We start from the raw sequence: 18,475 nt of genomic DNA, 5'->3' as shown, positions 1-18,475 counted from the left end.
GCAGGGTATGACCTAATCTACTATTTCTGCCTCTCTCTTCTCCTAGGACTGTTCTGGCTCTGACTGTGCAGTTCTAGACCCAGCAGAAGTCATGGGGGGGGGGAGCAGGTAGAGACAGCACAGAGGGGCAGCCCTTACCCCTGGCCACCACAGACTGTGGCTGCGGTCCCAGTTCGATTCTGTTTTGGAAGAACATCAGGCTCTAGTGGCTCACTTTTTCTCTATTGCCCTAGCAAGCAGAGCACCAGCCCCACTGCTCAGCTGTCACTGGGTCTCTGTCAGTGGCCAGGGCCATGCTGGGCTTAGCAGGGGTCCCAGCGAGTGCTGGAGTCTCTGCCCCGAGACTGCGGGAGAGCATCGATGAGGGGGAAAATGCACCAGCCCACCTGAGAGTCAGGCAGCTTTGTCGTGGTGGGACTGCCTGAGACCCAAGTTGGTGGTGATGGTTACAAGTGTACGTGTGTGATGTGTGCACACGTGAGCATATGTGTGTATGTGTATGGTGTGTGCATGGTATGTATGCACACTGTATACATGTGTGTTTATGTGTGCATGGTGTGCATGTGTATATCTGAGTATGTGTGTGTGTGCAAGCACAGGGAATGTGCGTATGGTGCTCTGAGTAGTTAGTGTTTTTCCTGTATTTTGTCTGGAGCAGTAGGGCCCTGGAGCATCTAGATTTGGGGTCCCCTCCCTCTGACCTGGCCCCTGGTGGAGGAGGATGTTACTACCTGTCTTTATATCTTTAAATTTGGGGCACTTCCTTGCTTTTTTCCCCATCAGCTTACAGAATTGAAGTTTCAGAAAGATGTATCGTGGATATGAGGAACTAAGCTAAACTTTTAAGCCAAAGTCAGTTACTGCCATTTTAGTAACAATTAGTTTTCATCCCAACATTGGAAAGTCAGGCAGGACTTCAGGGATCTGGGACATAGGATAGGGACATTCTGTAAGGGACACAGTGCAGCGTGGTGTGAAGCCACACAACACGGCCTCCATGGTCAGCCTGGGGTCGCGTCCTGGTGCAAATGCAACTTGCCCAGAGTCCCTCTGTCCGATGGGCGCAATGACGGCTAGGATGGCAAGAGTCTAAATGAGTAGTGTGTGTGGTGTGCACGGCTTGTGAGTGTACAAGGGATCTACACTGTTGGTAGGGGAGGGGTCCTAGGGAGAGGCAAATGTGGGGTGGAAGATATTAGACCCTCAGCATTGGGGGTAGAGGGGAACTTTGTGTCCCCCCAAATTTATGTTGATGGCCTAACCCCCACTGTGCTGGAATCAGGGGATGAGGCCATCGTGGGGGGCTAGGTCATGAGAGCAGAGCCCTTGTACCTGGGACTGGCGCCCTTGTAGGAGGGTCCCGGCGAGCCCCCTTGCTGTGTGGGGGTGCAGTGACAAGGTGGCCATCTGTGAACCAGGACGAGGGCCTGCACCAGACGCCAGATCTGCAGGTGCCTTAATCTTGGACTCCCAGCCTCCAGAACTGAGAGACAGAAATTCCTCCTGCTTATAAGCCACTGAGTCTGTGGTATTATCACGGCCCCAGGAAACTAAGACACAGGGTGTGTAAGCAGAGAATCGGAGGCTGTGTGACATCAGCGGTGGTTTCCAAAGGCCAGTCCAAGTATCGGGACCTGACTGCACTGGTGGCACCTACAGAGCATGTTGGAAATGCAGATTTCCAGGTCCACCCTAGATATTTGGGGTGCATTCTTATGCACGAGCAGAAGCTGAAATTGACATTTGGAGTCACAGTAATTGAGCTTTGGAATCAGAACTCTCAGCCTTAAGTTTCAGTTCTTGGCTCCCTGGGGGCTTACCTTCTCTAAATCTGGGTTTCTCCGTCTGTGCAGTGAGGACAGCCCTGGCCCTAGGGAACAGTTCCTGCCCTACCTGCCTTGCCTGGGTTGTTTGAAGGCTCATGTAACACATGGACTGTGAAAGCACTTTGCAGACAAAAGCATCGATTAACTATTTTTCTTATTTTTTTGGATTTATTTATTTATAAAGAGAGAATCTGATTCTTTATAAACATTTTTAAAGATTTTATTTATTTATTTTTAGACAGAGGGGAAGGGAGGGAGAAAGAGGGGGAGAGCAACATCAGTGTGTGGTTGCCTCTCACATGCCCCCTACTGGAGACCTGGCCCGCAACTCAGGCATGTGCCCTGACTGGGAATTGAGCCAGCGACCCTTTGGTTCACAGGCCAGCACTCAATCCACTAAGCCACACCATCCAGGGCTATTTATTGACTATTTTTATTGTTGTTCAAGTACAGTTGTCTATTTCCCCACCCTGCTTCCCACCCCCTTTGGCTTTGTCCATGTGTCCTTTATACATGTCCCTTCATGGACCTTCCCCTATTGTTCCTATCCCCACACAGCACCCTTCCCGGGTCTTAGTCCATTTCACTATCTTCCTGAGCTTTATTGTGGTTAACTTCATTCTCTCACACACTACAGAGTGCCCACCAAAATATTTTTCTTATTACAAGTGGTAAAGACAACCTGGTTTCCAAGGCTTCCTGCTGTTTTGACACTGTCCACCAGAGGACAGCAGGTGTACGCACATGAAACTTCAGTGCGGTGTCTCCTGTATAAATAAGTAAGTTCCTTGGAGGTGAAATTGGAACTCTATGAAGGTCTCATTCTCAGCAGTCCCTGGGCTGTGGGGTCCCTTGCAGGAAAATCAGGGTGCCTACAGAAAATTTCTTCAGAGATGCATTTAGTTTGTCTTCTATTATTCAGAGACTCCAGATAAAACTTATACTTCCAAAGGGACAACACGGGAAACAAAAGTGATATTTAGGAAGAAGCCAGGTTTGAGACGCCAAACTAGAAGTAATGGTCTAAGTGAACACATTAGCTGTTGAATTTCTCTCTCTCTCTCTCTCTCTCACTCATTCACTCATTGTGGACATGACCTGAGCCCCTTCCCTGTGCTGGGCACTGTCTAGGCTGGGCACAGGGGAAGCAAGGGTGAACGTGTCAGCGACTGGCCTCGAAGACTCGCAGTGGGCATTTCTGGAGTACCGCCAGGCGCTGTGCTCAGTTCTTTGTGTGTGTCAGCTGACGTGACTCCTGCCGGGGAGATATTATGGACGGAGAAGGGAACTGAGGCCCAGAGAAGTTAAATCAAGGTCCCACACCTAGAAAGAAGCGTGAATTTGGGCATGGGCCGTCTGCCTCCAGAGCTCTGTCTTGTTTAGTGGGGGGAGTAGACTTGATAATGACTTAGCAATGAGAGCTATAAAAGACTCTGCCTTCGTCACTCCTTGTTCCTAGGCATGCTGACAATGCCTCGCCGAGCTGGGCGGTGGGGTGCTGGGGAGATGAGCCCCTAAGAGCAGATCTCCACTCTTGGCAGGCGGGAGTCGAAGGATAAAGGGACAACTCTGAGGTGTGTTCTATATTGCCCCCTAGTGCTCTCCAATGGGACTGGGCTCCCGGTGCTCAGGGCAGTACCCTGCTCAGTAATCTGTGCCTCTTGGCTTCTTCCAGCTCAGTCTCACTTACCCACACTCCTACTATTGCTTCCTGGGATCACCTCCTAACTATTCCCACTGCAATCCTTCACTCAGGATCTGCTTCTGGGGAAGCCCCGCGTATATGCTGTTGTCTCCCTGAAGTATGTATCCTTTAAGGAACATGCTGGGGCTGAATGCAGTGCGAGGCTGTGGAGACAGAGAGATCTGGCCACGGGGAGGCACTCGGGGGCCATGACATTTCCTCCTTGCCTTCGGAACCCATATGCTTCTCTGAGGTCTCAGAAACCCACGATCGGCCATCCCTGCAACCCCTAAGGATCCCAGAGCCCCGAGTCCTGCATTTTTACTGTCAAAGCATTTTCTTCATATGTATTTATCAGACATGCTAACCAACTGATTGCTTCTGCTTGATTTTCCTGAGGCCACAGGTCACCACTTCATGGAGGGCCTCGCTTTCCACCTTGTAAGATGGTGACGCTCCCCTCACCAGGGGTGTGACGAGGGGAGGACAGGCTCTGTCAGACCAAGGGAACTTCCTGAGGGGGCTCCGCCCTGTGCGTCGAGTGCATGGTGTGCGCAGTGCTCTAATCTTGTGAATGAAGGGCGCTCAGGCACTAGCCACTCCCCTTCACCCCCTCTCTGAGTGCCAGCAATCTTCCCGTCTGACTGCTGACCTCCCCGATGGTGTCCTGGGTTCCTCGAAAGGATTGGGAGGAGAGATGCTCTAATTCTTGCCCATTTCTCTCCGAGGTCCCCAGATACCTAGAAGCCCAAGTGTCTCACCTGGGAGGCTTGTGGCCAAACAGCCCTGCGGACTCCACCCAGGAGTCGTCACACTGACAGAGCCGTTGTCTCCTCCCACTGGAGTCACTGCAGACCTCTGGGACCCTCTAACCTGGCCTCGTCAGGCACCACAACAACTTCCAAGTCCTCTTTGCCTTTTGCATTGATTGCAACAGAAAATGGCCATGGCAAACATTTATTAGTGTTTATTAAGTGCCAGCCACTGTTGTAACCAGGGAAGTGTAGAACCAGGCTGTCTGGTTTTTAATCCTGGGTGCAAATGTAGTGTGCCAGTACAGACTGTGTGTGTGTGTGTGTGTGTGTGTGCACATTTAAGAAGGCGTGAGCCCAGGGCCTCCAGGGGATAAGTTTGCAGGCCAGCTGATGGTGACAGCAGGCTCCCCCCCCAGGGCCTGCCCAGGCTGGGGGCGGGACAGAGTGGCTGCCTGCCTGTGGGCTACGGGGAACAGCTGAGGCTACTGGGAGGCCCCAGCCCTGCAGGGGCTGAGGGGAAATGCGTCGTTCTTTCCGGTCCAACATTCTCTGTTCCCAAAGTTGGCTTGGCCTCTTCTCAAGGTGAGTTGGCCCTCGGCCACCTCTTTAGCCACGCCTGAGAGCAGAAACAGCCTCATTTTGGAAGGCAAGTCAGGGTCCTCTCCATGCTGAGGGTCCTATTTGTGTCACCGCTGTGGGCAAGGTGACTAATAGGGTCCTGTGGGATTCTTTTCCCTGCCAATCATTCATGGGACTGGAATTGCTTACCTATTATATGATATATGATATATGTAGTGTGCGCATGCTCACAACATGTATAAGTTGTAAAATCAACTCTACGTCTGAATAAACCCCAGCTATGGGCATCAAGGTCCTACAACCTGGAGTAATCGATCTCTGGGAACTCAGCCTGCCCATCTGCAGAATGGGCTGTGAGGTGCACCTGCTGCTCCTGCAGCTCTCGTGAGGACTAGAGACAGGAGATGCCTGGGAAGCCTTGGGACAGGGCCCAGCCCCAGCAGTGATGGTTAGTGTTCATCCAATGTCAGCGATTGTCATCGTTCTTCCTGTTACTTCTGTCTTAGAGAGTCATTTTAGAACTTAAATGAGATAATGCATGGCACAGAGTAAATGCTCACTAAATGGTAGCTCTATTATTATTATATTACTATTATTATTCTTATTTTGTCACTGTGTTCTACTGTGTTCTTTTGCCCCCACTTGGTATCCACTCTAGATCTAAGGAAAAGTTGGAATTTCTATTCTCACTTGAAAAATATTGAAATAGAAACTCAAAAAAATCAAAGTGTTTTGTTCAAGGTTTCCTTAAAAGTAAAGGTCAAAGTCATGACTGAAATTCAAGCTATTTGGACTCAAAATTCTCCATCCTTCCTCATAACCACTGTGAGTTTGGGATAAGGCTCTAAGGGTCCTTTTAACTGTCCCCTTGTTACACAGGAAAGAGCTTTTTAAACCACACGAGCTAAGTGCCTATTTACAAAACACTTCTCCTTCTACTGTCGCCATCTAATGTGCTTATTATCCTTTGGGGCCCATTTATTTTAAGACCCATTTCAAAGACGAGAAAACAGCCTCACAGAGGTTGATCTTCCTGCCAGAAGTCATGTGTGGCAGTTCGGACCGGAACCAGGGTCTCTGGCTTCTCTTGTATGGAAGTGAAGGGAATTCTTTTACGATCTTTAAGAGGAGGCTCGTGTGTCCTAGGAAGCTCAGACCTCCCCAGTGCCCCATTCTTCCTTCCCAGTCCTCGCCACCTTGGTCACTCCTGCGCTCTGGTTGTTCGTGAGCCCACAGCTTCTGATTCTGGCTCCCTCCCCTTTCATAACTGCTGCCCCCTGAGGCTGGCTGTGTCCTGAGCCCAGTCCCACCTCACTTCTCACTGCACAGACCATCTCTGGTCTCCTCTCCCAGCATCTGAGCCCTGGCTGTCCCTAGGTCCAGCTTCCCTCCTCTCATCCCAGATCTGCTGGTTTGGCGCCCCCTGACCCTGTGTGGCTGAGTGGGGACGCTCGCCCATCACATCCTGCTGCCTCCAGACCAAAGCAGGACCCCCAGAGACAGAAGACGGAGATGTGCAGAGGTGCCGAGGACAGCTGTCCCTGGTGCCATGCACAGACAGTGACGCTGTTGCAGCAGAAGGAGACTGTAGATGTGCAGGTGGGTGCAGGGACCCTGGCTCGAGCCCTCCGGAAGCCCGGCCCACTCTGGCCCATGCACCTTGTGGGCAGGAAGAATGGCACTCCCTGAGGCTGGCGTGCCCAGAGGTCCAAACAATGCCTGTAGGGCCCTGTTTCTCTCTACCTCTTGTGCTGTTGGTGGCAAGCTGTCCACCTTAGTTCTAGGTTTACACAGACTCTTTCAGCAGCTCCTGCAGCCAGGAGGACAGCTTTCCTGGTTGTTTCAGAAAAGGTTCCAGAGATGAGACTCAGTGAGCCAAACAGCCTGCCCTGGACCAGCCTAGAACCAATTGATCTCCATGGTTGGGGTGATGCAATGAACTAAGGAGCCAAGCCTGGACCCAGGGAATGGGACCAGCCCCCTGGAAACCTCCTGGGTCCAGAGAGGGGAGGCTGGTTCTCTTAGGAAAATCTGGTTGCTGTTCCCAGAAGAGGAGAGGAATCGAGACAGAAAAACCACCAAGGACCATGATAACATTTCTGCACATTCTAGACACAGGGCCTCCTGCAGCCGACCTCTTTCACCCTGAGATAGTAAGCTTGGACCTGTTCAGCGTCCCACATGAACTTGAGAAAGCCTGGGTGGGACACTTCCCCTGAGGATGCAGGGGCTGGGCCGGAGACTCTCTGTCTACACCGGCCTGGGTTCAGTCTGAACTTGGGTAGGAAGGTCAGGCTCCCAACTCCCCTTCGTTCCTGCAGCCAACACTGTCCACTGGTGATTGCTCTGCCTCAGAGTGAGGAGACCTCCAGAACACAAAAGGCCAATTGCTTCGGGTGGTGCGGATGCAGCCTCTCCACTTAGAAGCAGAGAGTGGGAAGGACAGGCCGGGCTGCACAAGCCAGTGTGCTGCGGCTCCGGGCCGCTGTGGCACAGGCAGGCAGATGGCTCTGGGGCGGTGGGTGGAGCTGGGCACCAGGGAATCCAAGGCTGTCTCAGGGGAGCAGACCGGCTCTGATCATGCAAACACCCAAATCCTCCTGGCGCGAAGCTCCTGCTTATTTTTCTTCCTCCTCCAGCTTGGGTCAGAGTTTTCTGAAAGACGCACTTGGTGGCTGCTCACAGTGCTGCCAAAAGCCTCCTTAGCTTCACCCTGGGGCGCGTAGCTTCATGGGATGGTCCACAAGGGTGGGGTTTGTATTAACAAACACATGTTTATCCAGATCAGTTAAGGAAACTCTGCAACACTTCCAAACAAGGCTTCGCAACTAATAATGAGTTTGACGGTGCAGCTCGAATGACACAGTATGAAACTAGATGAGAAATGGTTGGCCAGGCTGCCTCTCGGGCAGGGTGCTGTGTGGGCGGCAGGAGAGGCTGCAGTGGCCCCTGGGGTGGGGGGCAGGGTGCTCTCTGAACTGCACTGTGTGACTAAGGAGGGGACGTCTGCAGCTGGGGAAGGAGGCTGGTCACTGTGTGACAGAGAGCAGGAGAGAGGGGAAAGGATGACGCTGCTAAGAAGGCGTAAGGAATGCCACATGTGAGCTGGGGGACCTTTCAAGAGAAACAGGGTGCTGGGTGCTGTGGATTTTCTCTGTGAGCATGCACCACGTGTTGCCAGTAGGAATTATTGAGAAATCCCCCAAAGCTTGGTGGGCTGAGTCTTTTCTACGGCCCCTCTGCCCCGGGAGGCCACCCTGCATGGGCTGTGGTGCCCTCTGGCTTCCTTTGGGTTTGGCCACTGGGGAGCTTCCCTTTCTGTCTGGCCAGGGCATCGGAGGGGAAGAGGGGATGACGCTGGGGACACCTGTGCCCGCATTCCCACTTCCGCCTTGCCTTGCGTTGGCTGTCACTAGCCCCAAGGAACCACATGATCCCTTGGGGGTTCTTTACACGCTGTCCACACTTTTTAAAAACTCCCTTCTATTAAACACCCCTTCAGTGACCCTAATCTGAGTGTGTGGTTCCTGCCAGGGCCCTGACTGACCCGACTGGGGGGAATATGTTTCTCTTAGGAGCCTGCAGAGGCTGGGGTTCCGTGTCCCGGGCCGGGGTTGAAGCAGCACTCACAGACTGGGGGGGGGCTGACCTCCCCCGTCTCAGGCACTCGGAGGCACTCAGGAGGCACTCAGGAGCTCCCGGAGCCGCCTGGCGGGCCCACGCAGCCCAGGTCAGCGTCTGTCTCACCATGTGCCCGGCCCCAGGAACACCGCCTGGCGGGGCCACCAGAGAGTGTCCTCCTCTGACGGAGGCCAGCAACAGCCAGGACCCTGAGGCACAGGGGTGGGAACTGAGAGCCGCTGAGGGAGACCGCGTCGTTAATGTGGAAACGGAGGCCGGCAGAGGTTCACGTCACGTGCCAGGGAGACGGCAGCGTTCACACAGCTGCAGGACCGGGGAACAGGGGCTGACCTCCGAGCAGAGACCGTGTCAGCCAGGGAGGACGTCAGACAAATACATACGGAATTGGAGTTGGCCAGGCTCAGGGGCGTTTGCAGAGGACCCCAGGCCAGTCAGCTGGGAGGGGCCTGAGGCCCTGAAAGGGTGCTCCTCCGATTATGGGAGCGATCCCGGTTCCTCACCCAACGCGTGAAGGCCATGGCGTACAGCGGCGACCACCCGGCTTCTCTTCTCTGAGACTGACTCAGTCACTGTCCTGCTCTATTTCCTTCTGGGCTCTTCCCTTCAGTGGAGCTGTAGTCATTTGGTTGTTCTTACAGCTTAGCATTATGAGTAAACACTATGAATAAACATGATATTTTAAATGTTCTTTCTATTCTACAGATTTCTGTAATTTGTTTCTATAACTTTTCCCATTGCTAATGGGCAATTTTCTTTTCCTTTTCTAATTTTTATTTATTGTTTGCTCTGGTAGCTAATAGCACATGTATAATGATATGTATTATAATAACAATATATATATATACACACACAATATTGCACACAAACTTTGTACTCACATTTTTGTGTTCATCTCTGACTATTTCTTTCAGGATTTTAAAGGTAGAATTATCAAAGGACACAAACATTTAAAAGACTCATGATATGTATTTATAAGTTGCTTTCTGGAGAAGTTGCTCTGGCCCCATTTCTCTTGCCAGACACCCAGGAGAGTGCAAGTCTCTATGAAACTTTTCCTGTGTGGAGTTGGATAGGACCTGGCTCCAAGGCCTGGCCCCGCCCCCAGGCCATGGCCCCGCCCCCAGGTCCTGGCCTTGCCCCCATCACTGGCTCTACTCCCAGGTCCCACCTGCATGTATCTTAAAGGTGAGCCCAATGACTATTAGTGTGCACGTGTAGTGGGTGAGGGTTGACCAGGCTCCAAGTGTAATATGTATCTATTTTCTACTTTCCAGATGTTTCTCCCCTCTGGGCCCAATTCCATGGCTCCCTGGAAAGTGATATGATGACCTTGGGCTTGAGCCCAAAGAGCACGGTAGATTTTTGGCAGGTTGGTGGTGGGTTGGTGCCAACCAGCTCTGAGCAAACACACTGTATATTGGGCTCACGTGGAGGAACGTGTCTGCATCTGCCTCCCATGGGCTCAGGAGCACCACAGCCTCCTCTGGGAGATAGCCCGGGCTGCTGGATCCGTTCAGAGCAAAAGTAGGCAGCATGTGTTCTAGAAGGGATTTTTGTGTGGGAAACTGCTGGAAGGCTAGACATGCACTAGCTGTGGGTCAGGAGATCTGGGCCTGTAGACACCCCTGGTACCAAAGCAACAGCGGTGTAAGAAGTGGGTATTTAGCCTCGCCGAACCTCAGCTTCCTCATCTGTGTGGGCTTAGTGCTGGAAAGTTTTCTGGCACCTTTTCCAGTAATTGCACATCCAAAATATATGTTCTATTATGTAATCCACTTGCTGGCTGGTGGACAAATTCCAACTCTTATTCACCCTTGATTTTTAGCTTCCTCCTATTTACTCTGATGCGGGGAATGCACTTGGTGGGTTATTAGGAGTAGCTATTGAAACCCCAGCCTGTCTTTCCTCTGGTGACACCCTCTTCCTGTCACTACCCTCAGAGCTTCGCCATTTCCCATGACTGGGTAGAGTTCATTTTAATATTAACTCAAAAAATATGGTGAAGAAAATTATCTGCAGAGCTTGCATTTGGACTTTCTCAGTGTCTATGCAGTTACCCTGTATCGCTCTTCCCCACGAGTGCAGGCAGCTTAGAGTTGCTGGCTGTGACCATCTCGGATCTGGAGCTGAGGCTGAGAGAAGGGCACGTCTCGCCCAAGGACACCCACCCGATGGACGAGTTGTGGAGCCAGGACTAGAATGTCAGTTGCCGGATTCTAGGCCAGTGCATTATTTATTTTACTTATGGTTTGAAAAGTGGCCCCTTAAAAATTAGTTTTGTGTGAATTATCTCAGCTCGTAAATGGGTGGATGTAGTGGAGAGGGCTTATGTGTGGCCCAGAGCCTTATCCACCAGGGACTTCTGAGTAAGTCCGTGGGTCTCTGCACTTCCCAGAAATGGCTGACATTCACCAAGCGGCCTGTCCACTGATTCACTTATTCTCTCACTCATTTACCCCTTCAAGAAACTCATGGTGAAGACTTATTATTTACAGCTTAGGCTCCACGTTTAGCATAAGCGAGCTACCTAGTGTTCTTCTAATAAATTCCCTGCTCTTGACTCTTCCCTTTTCTGTAATTACTCAGGGTCATTTCTGTTGCTTTCCATCCAGAAGCCAGAGTAGGTTTATACTATCTTGCAAAGAGTTTACTATTTTGGTGGTGGAGCCCATTGAGGAAATTTCGAGCAAGGGAGCCCCTGGGGCAGATGTGGGTGTTAGATAGGTCATGCCGGCGGCTGAGTGAAGGACGGCTTGGTTCCCATGGAGGCGGAGGAAGACAGGAGTCAGGAACACTGGTCAGGTGGTCCTGAAGACGGGGAAAGAAATGCTGAAAACATCAGCTACGTCAGGGATTGCACCCTGGGCAGGAAAGTGCGGTGACTAAGAGCTTGGGCTCCGATGGCAGGCCTGGGTTTGAATCCTGACCCTGCCACTTCCATGTGTGTAAACAAGGACGCGTCCCCTACCTCCCCAAGTCTGTTTCATTATCCCCGAGACCAGCTGGAAAGAGTATCTCTACTGGTGCCGTGTGGGGAGGGTGCCCCGAGATAACGGGAGTGGCGGCTGTGCACAGCGCCTGGCTCGTGGCAAACGTTCAGTCAATGCTGTTATCCACCGATGGTGATGGTGATAATGGCGAGATGGTGGTGATAGTGATGGTGGTGGTGACAGTGATGGGGATGGTGAGGGTGGTGAGGGTGGTGATAGTGGTGGGATGGCGATGGTGAGGCTGTATGTGATCATGATGGTGATGATGGTGATGATGACGATGGTGATAACTATTAAGAATGGAGATGATGAGTGGATTTGGAAGGAAAAGTCAGAGATCAGTCCTGGAGTCCTAGGCCTGGTGATGGAGGAAACCCTTTTTAAGAAAAAAAAACATACAAAATATATCCACGTAGGTCTATGCTTTTGTAGAATTTGAGGAGCTGGATTCTGGCTATCTTAGCTCCTGTGGGTAAGATCTCCTTCTCTGCCTGCCGTGCCCGTCCCTCCTGTGTGCTGTCCCTGTGTTGGGTGGTGCTGAGCAGCCTCAGGACAGACATGTGCAAACTCCATCAACCGTGTTAAACCTGTCTGTGTACTCACAGTTTGCAGAGCACCTAAATTGACTTAACATTTCTTTACATTGTCTTACGGTTGTACCTGGGAAGCCAGGATCATTTCCACAAACAGAAAGTGGCGACTGATTCAAATATAATGGAAATCAAAGTTATTCAGTCTTAGCTAATGACTTAACTGTTGCCTGCAAAGACTCCAAGCCTGAGGCTTGCTGTTTATGTTGCTGTTATTAAAAAGAGAGATTAACTAATGTTAGAAAGGTGATAGAGACATGCTGACGCCAAAGTGAGACTGTCGTCTTGCAGCATCCAGCACGATTTGAAGAGCATTGACGATGGAATGTGGTAAACTTCTCCTGCTGTTTGATGCTCTGTCTGTGCACCACCCCGAGCCATGTCCCCAAAATGCCAGTGGAACTCACCCTGTACCACAGAGAGTCCTGCTCCAAAGACAGGCTGTCTCGGCACCATGCCACACGGCTGCGCTGTGCAGGACCTGTGAAGACTGACATTGACAGGTGGACACAGGTAAAAATTAGCTCAGGATTAATCGGCTTGGCCTCTCAGTCTGGCTTCCGCAGGCAGGCAGAGAGGAGGCAGCGCCACACAGGCTGCTATTTAGAGAAGGCATCTGAGCAACTGGGTTCGGGGTGGGCCGGGCTCTGCAGAGGGGTTGCTCCAGTCCCCAGAGCAGGCTGGAGGAGCCGCAGTGCAGCTCAGAGGTCAGCAGGAAGGAGTTAGAGGAACAGGACACCCCCTACCGTGGTGATAACCGCTTCCTACAGGGGAGGCAGGAGCCAGCAAACCCGTCCCCTGGAAATGAGATGTGAGGATGAGCACCTTGTCCTCCGTGTTTTTAATGAGTGTGCTCTTCTCAGTGCCCGCCCTGCTCAGTAGCAGTTTGCTCAAATGACCCTCAGAAAGACTGATGTGGTAACGTAATCATGGGCACCAGAACTGACCGCTACAAAATATTTTTATCCTTTTAAAATTCTGTTTCTAGCCTGTGACATTAGCTGTGATGCTCAAAATATTGGCAACGTCTCTGTTTTAAATCTTTAATTATAGAAAATTTCCAACATACATAAGAGTCTAGAGAGAACAGAAATAATCATGAGCCCCACCCTGGATGGTGTGGCTCGGTGGATTGAGCGCTGGCCTGCAAACTGAAGAGTCGCTGGATCAATTCCCAGTCAGGGCACATGCCTGGGTTGCAGGCAGGTCTCCAGTTGGGGGCATGTGAAAGGCGACCAATCGATGTATGTCTCGCATAACAATGTTTCTCTCCATCTTTTTCTCCCTTCCTTCCCCTATCTCTAAAAATAAATAAATAAAGTCTTTTAAAAAAGAATCACGAGCCCCTTCTTCTCAGCACCCAGGGTCAGCAATAATTAACGCACGGCCAGTCTTGTTTCATCTATTACCACCCCCTCCTCTATTACCCCACAGGGTTCTTTTGGAGGAAATCCTAGAATCATGTTACTTCATCCACCAGAATGGATGATGTAGCTTCATCTTCGACTGCTAAGAATCACCCAGGTTTATTTCGAGTTGGTTTGTTGAGGATTTGAACGAGGTCCACCCACTTTGCAGTGTCTTTGTGCCGTTTCTCTTCCCCCCACGCGTCTCCATCCTCCTCATGTCCCTGTCTTACGGTCATCTTGAGAAGAAGGTAAATTTGTTTTCAGGACTCGCAAGCTTTTTCTGGGGGTTGTCTGCTTCTTGGGGTTCCCATCCATCTCCTTTAGGCACTTAGAGATTGTGTATCTTCTACGGAATGAGGATTTTTCATTCCCAGCAAATTCTGATTCCCCGAGAAAAAGAGGTTCCAGAGATGAAAGAGCCAGTGGGCTGCAGGATGGAAGGGCTCCCTGGTGCTTCTGCGCCCAGCGGGGCTGACGTTTGGTTTAACGGCTTCCTTCCTGCTGCTCTGGGGCCCTGGACAAGTCACTCAGCCTCTCTGGGCTGTTTGCCTTGTGTGCCACAAGAGAGAATGTTTGTTCACTTACTATCACCCTTCTTTCCCACGTTGGGATCTAGCATTCTCTGTTACTTGCTGTAGCAAAATGCCTAGCACGTAGTGAGTGCTCACTCCTCTGCCGAGTGAGCAGATCAGAGGCTCCCGGGAACCCCTTCTGCTCCAAAGCCCCTTCTGGGACTTGCCAGCCCTGCCCACCTCGAGGTGTCTCTTCTTACTCCTGGCTGGGGGGTCATCTCCCATCCCCGACGTTGCCTGGCTGACTGAGAAAAAACCAACTGCTGACTCCAGCTGAGGGAGAGGGGATCCGGACCCTGCAGGCCACTTTCCCGATGTCCTTGACTGAACGTCCCCCTTCTGGGTGGCAGCCTGGGTCCCAGTGCTCAGGTCTATTTCAGTAGCCATTTGGCATGTGTCACCTTGCAGAGGCCTGAGCCCTCAGGGACAAAAGGCCAAAATCTGCTACAAGAATGGTAATTTGAGGAAACTTGGCCCCCTACCACTGGGGCTTCGGTGTTCTTTGGGACAAGTTGAGTGATGATATCATGGACTTAATTACTTTCTGGACTATGTGGGGCCCTTGTGTCTGGGCTCCAGCCGGCGTGAGGCCCCAGGGAGCCTAATTTAGGAAAAGGAATCAGTGGGATGACAGCTGTTGAAAGTGCTTGGCTCCACCTTCAGGCAGAGAATTTAAGAAAAAGACCCTTTGAGACACCTAGCCCTGAAGGAAGGTCTTCTCTCCGGAGGTCTCTTAGGGAAAGGCTCAGTTCTTGGGGATGAAAGGGTCCGCAGAGGTCATCTTGGCCAGCCAATACCTTCACTAACACCCCTAAGGATTGGTTATTCTGGCTGTGCTTGATTGCCCCCAGCGATGGGGAGCTCGGTCTCTCCATAGCCAACCCGTTTCGTTGGATAACTCTAACCTCTAGACTGTGCCAACCTCGCTTCTCCGTTGCTGAAATCTGTCTTCGTGGTGCCACTTCCAATGCCCTGGTTTCATCCCATGGAGCCACATAGAGCATTTTAAATTCTTCTGCCTTGTGTCAGCCCTGCAGATATTTGAAAGCGGCTCTCATGTCCCCCTTGAGCTTCTTCTCCAGGCTAAACATAGCTCTGGTAGCCATTGCTCATATGACATGGCTCGGTCCGCACCTCTGTCCTCATCATTTTCCACTGGATGGGTACCAGCTGTTCACTGTCCTTATTAGCGTGTGGGGCCCTGGGGGCACTGATCTGAGAAGCGAGGAGTTGGACACTCACTTCGTCCCTACCCTTGCAGTCCACTGTCCCAGCCCAGGTTGGCAGGCACCCCAAGCTCTGCACAGCAACAAAAGCCCTCCATCTTTCTCACACATGCTGCTGTTGAGCCTCACCGCCCCCTCTGGGATTTGGGCAGCTGCGTTTTAGGGCCCAAGCACAGAGCTTCCAACCATCTGTCCCATTATTGTTTTACCTTGTGGGACTCACGCAATGGTCCCAGGATGTCGGATACTTTGGGGTCCAGGTTCTCTCATTTGACACTGGCAGCCCCTCTCGGCTCTGCACAGCCTGTGCTCCCCGGGTCACTGAGCAACGTGACCTGTGGGACTGGGCCAGTGCATCCCTTTCAGGTTCGTGTGAAGCCACTACTCAGCGCCCTTTTGGGGGCTACCCATTACATGCAGCTCCCATTTCTCCACCCACGCACAAGAGTGCTTGGGGAGCTTGGGCTGCAGTCTGGGTATTCTGTGTCTACGCAGGCTCCCTGCTCTCCTGTTAGGGCAACGAAGTGGGTCTGTGGTGACCGACGCACAGTCAGCCCAGGCTGCCCCTGCTGACCTCTGCTCTCTGCCTGGAGGGCTGCCCAGTCTCTAGGTTGCCTTGGAAGCCAGGGGAGGCAAACCCTGGGGCAGCAGGTTGGCAGGACAGGGTTCCTGGAGGCTGACCCCTGGTGGTGAAGGCTCTAGGCTCCTGGCTGAGGTCACCAGGAAGGGCTGGGCCCTGGGTGACAGGTATGGACAAAGGGGATCCTCCTACCCTACCCAGGTCTGCTCACCTGTGGAACCTTTTCCAGGGATGGGGCTCAATGGCTGTATAACTAGAGCAACTGTAGGTCTGCCAATTCTCTGGCTTCTTTCCTTCCTTCCTTTCCCACTTCTCCTGATTTCCTTTCCTTTCCCTCCTTCCTTTCAACAGACTTTTTTTCTTTTGGCCCTTCTGAGCACCATCTGTCTCTCACTCACCATTTATTAAAGTGCCTCTGTCCTCCAGGTCACAGACCATTGGGTGAGATACATGTCAATCACCAACATCCATGCCTGCTGGTGGTGAGAGGAGGGCCCACAGTGCCCTCGGGCTCTATGGGAACAGGAGTCTCTGGAGAGTCCCAACATCTGAGGTTGTGTCCTGTGGTTTTCCTGAAGCATTTGTACTCTCCCTGAGATCATTACACTTTGGTGTCCAAATGACAAATTCCCAGACTGACCCTCATACCTGAAGAAGATAAAATTCTTTTAGACTCTGAACTTGTTTTTTTTTTTTGGTCTAGAATAGTGATTTTCAACCTTTTTCATCTCATGGCACATATAAACTCATTACTAAAATTCTGCAGCATACCAAAAAATATATATATTTTGCTGATCTGACCAAAAATAGGTATAATTTTGATTCAGTCACACCAGATGGCTCTTGTTGTGTTGGCCATTGTCATTTTCTTTTTAAATCTGACACTCTGAGGGAAAAGAGGCCAGTGACCCTGACCAAATAGTCAGGCATTTAAGTTTAAAAAAACCTTGCAGTTCACTGGTTGAAAATCACTTGTCTAGAAAATGTGTCCCCATTATAGGTGAACTTAAAGTTAGTCATTTTGGGCTTTAGAATGCTGCTGAATTTGAGGACAAATCCCAACAGGGCACAGCCAGCCATACACCACTGTGCTGTGCAGAAAACGGGGTCTCCTTGGGCTGGGAACCTAGGAGGACCAGCAGCTTTTAGGGCCTTCAGAGAGAGCATGGACTCTGACCTCAGTCTTGGGTTTGAGCAGTGGCCCTTCTTCTCTGGCTGTGTGGCCATGAGCCTCTCCGGGCCTCAGTTTTCCACTTCTGCAAAATGGGGGTTAGCCCTGCCCAGTGCGGCTCAGTTGGTTGGGCATCGTACCCCAAGCGAAGGGTCTCCACTTTGGTTCCTGGTCAGGGCACATGCCTGGGTTGTGGGTTCCGTCCCTGAGTGAGGCATGGGTGAGAGGCAATGTGTGATGTTTTTCTTTCATATCGATGTTTCTCTTCTTCTATTTCTCCCTCCCTCCCCATCTCTCTAAAAATAAATAAATAAAATCTTTTTCAAAAAGGGTGGTTTTTTATAGGGTACACTTTGCTGGTTACTGTGAGGGTGAGGGTCCATTAAACTAGCATAGCTCCTGGCACAGAGCAGACATGGTATTTATTGCCTCACAGTGCTGCCTCGAATAGTACTCTGAGAGCTTTTCAAATAATCTGTGACTCTTCCAATAAGAAAAAAATGGTGGAGAACATGAATAATGTAGAGCCCACAGGATGCTTGAATCGGTTTTTAAATGATTTCTAATTCATATTTCTCATTCATGTAACTTTGTTTTTCTTCATTATTAGGTTCTGTTAGAAAGTCTTTTCAGAGGGCAAAGAGTAGCTACACTTTAAAAGTAAAAACCTCCCAGGCCTCACCTTTGTTTGGGGCAGCTGGGCCCCCCAGAGTAGGGGTCTGGGAGCTGGTCTTGATGAACAATGGCAGGTGGGCCAGAACCTGCCCTGAGCTCTGCAGACAAGCGGGGTATAAATCAGGGCACCCTGGGGTGCTGAGCTGGAAACACTTTTGCGTGCCAGGACAGAGGACAGAAACACTTTTGCATGCCATGCAGGAGGGACATGAGGCTTTGCCACTCACTTCTCCTGGGCTCCTGGCCAGGGTTTGGGGTAGAAGAGGATCAAAGTGGGGAGGACTCTTCCTGCCTCTCTGACCTTCAGCTCCCCTCCCCATTTTCAAGGCCAAGATCTGAGTTCCATGGTCTGCATTCTGGCCACTGTCCCCACTTATCAGCAGGTGGGACTCAGCCCAGCCTGGATGCCAGCTTGCTGCAGGTCAGGATGACCCTTGTCTGATGATCATATCTCTCCTGGATTTGTCGCCCTCCTTCCCCTTCTTCCCAAGTCCCAACACCACGCCATTTAATGAGGATTTCCCAACTCTGAATTCCACAATATGGCCAGCCCATGCCTTTCCTCGCTAAGTTAAGTCAGCAGGTTTTGCCCTATTTATAGGGTGATGTGGCAATTCAGAACTGGCGCCTTGTCTGCCGGCTTGGCAGCCACAACAGACTTTGTTTTCTTTCCTCTTTTTATTCTCTAAGTTTTAAAGAATTATTCTTCTGAGTAATATGCAAATATATTCTCACCGGGAAAGATTTTAAAATAGAGAAATATAGAAACAATACCT

This window comes from Artibeus jamaicensis, unplaced genomic scaffold (genome assembly GCF_021234435.1).
Source record: "Artibeus jamaicensis isolate MK-2021 breed Jamaican fruit bat unplaced genomic scaffold, CSHL_Jam_final contig_519, whole genome shotgun sequence".
In the NCBI taxonomy this organism is placed as follows: Eukaryota; Metazoa; Chordata; class Mammalia; order Chiroptera; family Phyllostomidae; genus Artibeus; species Artibeus jamaicensis.
This window is presented reverse-complemented; position numbering follows the sequence as displayed.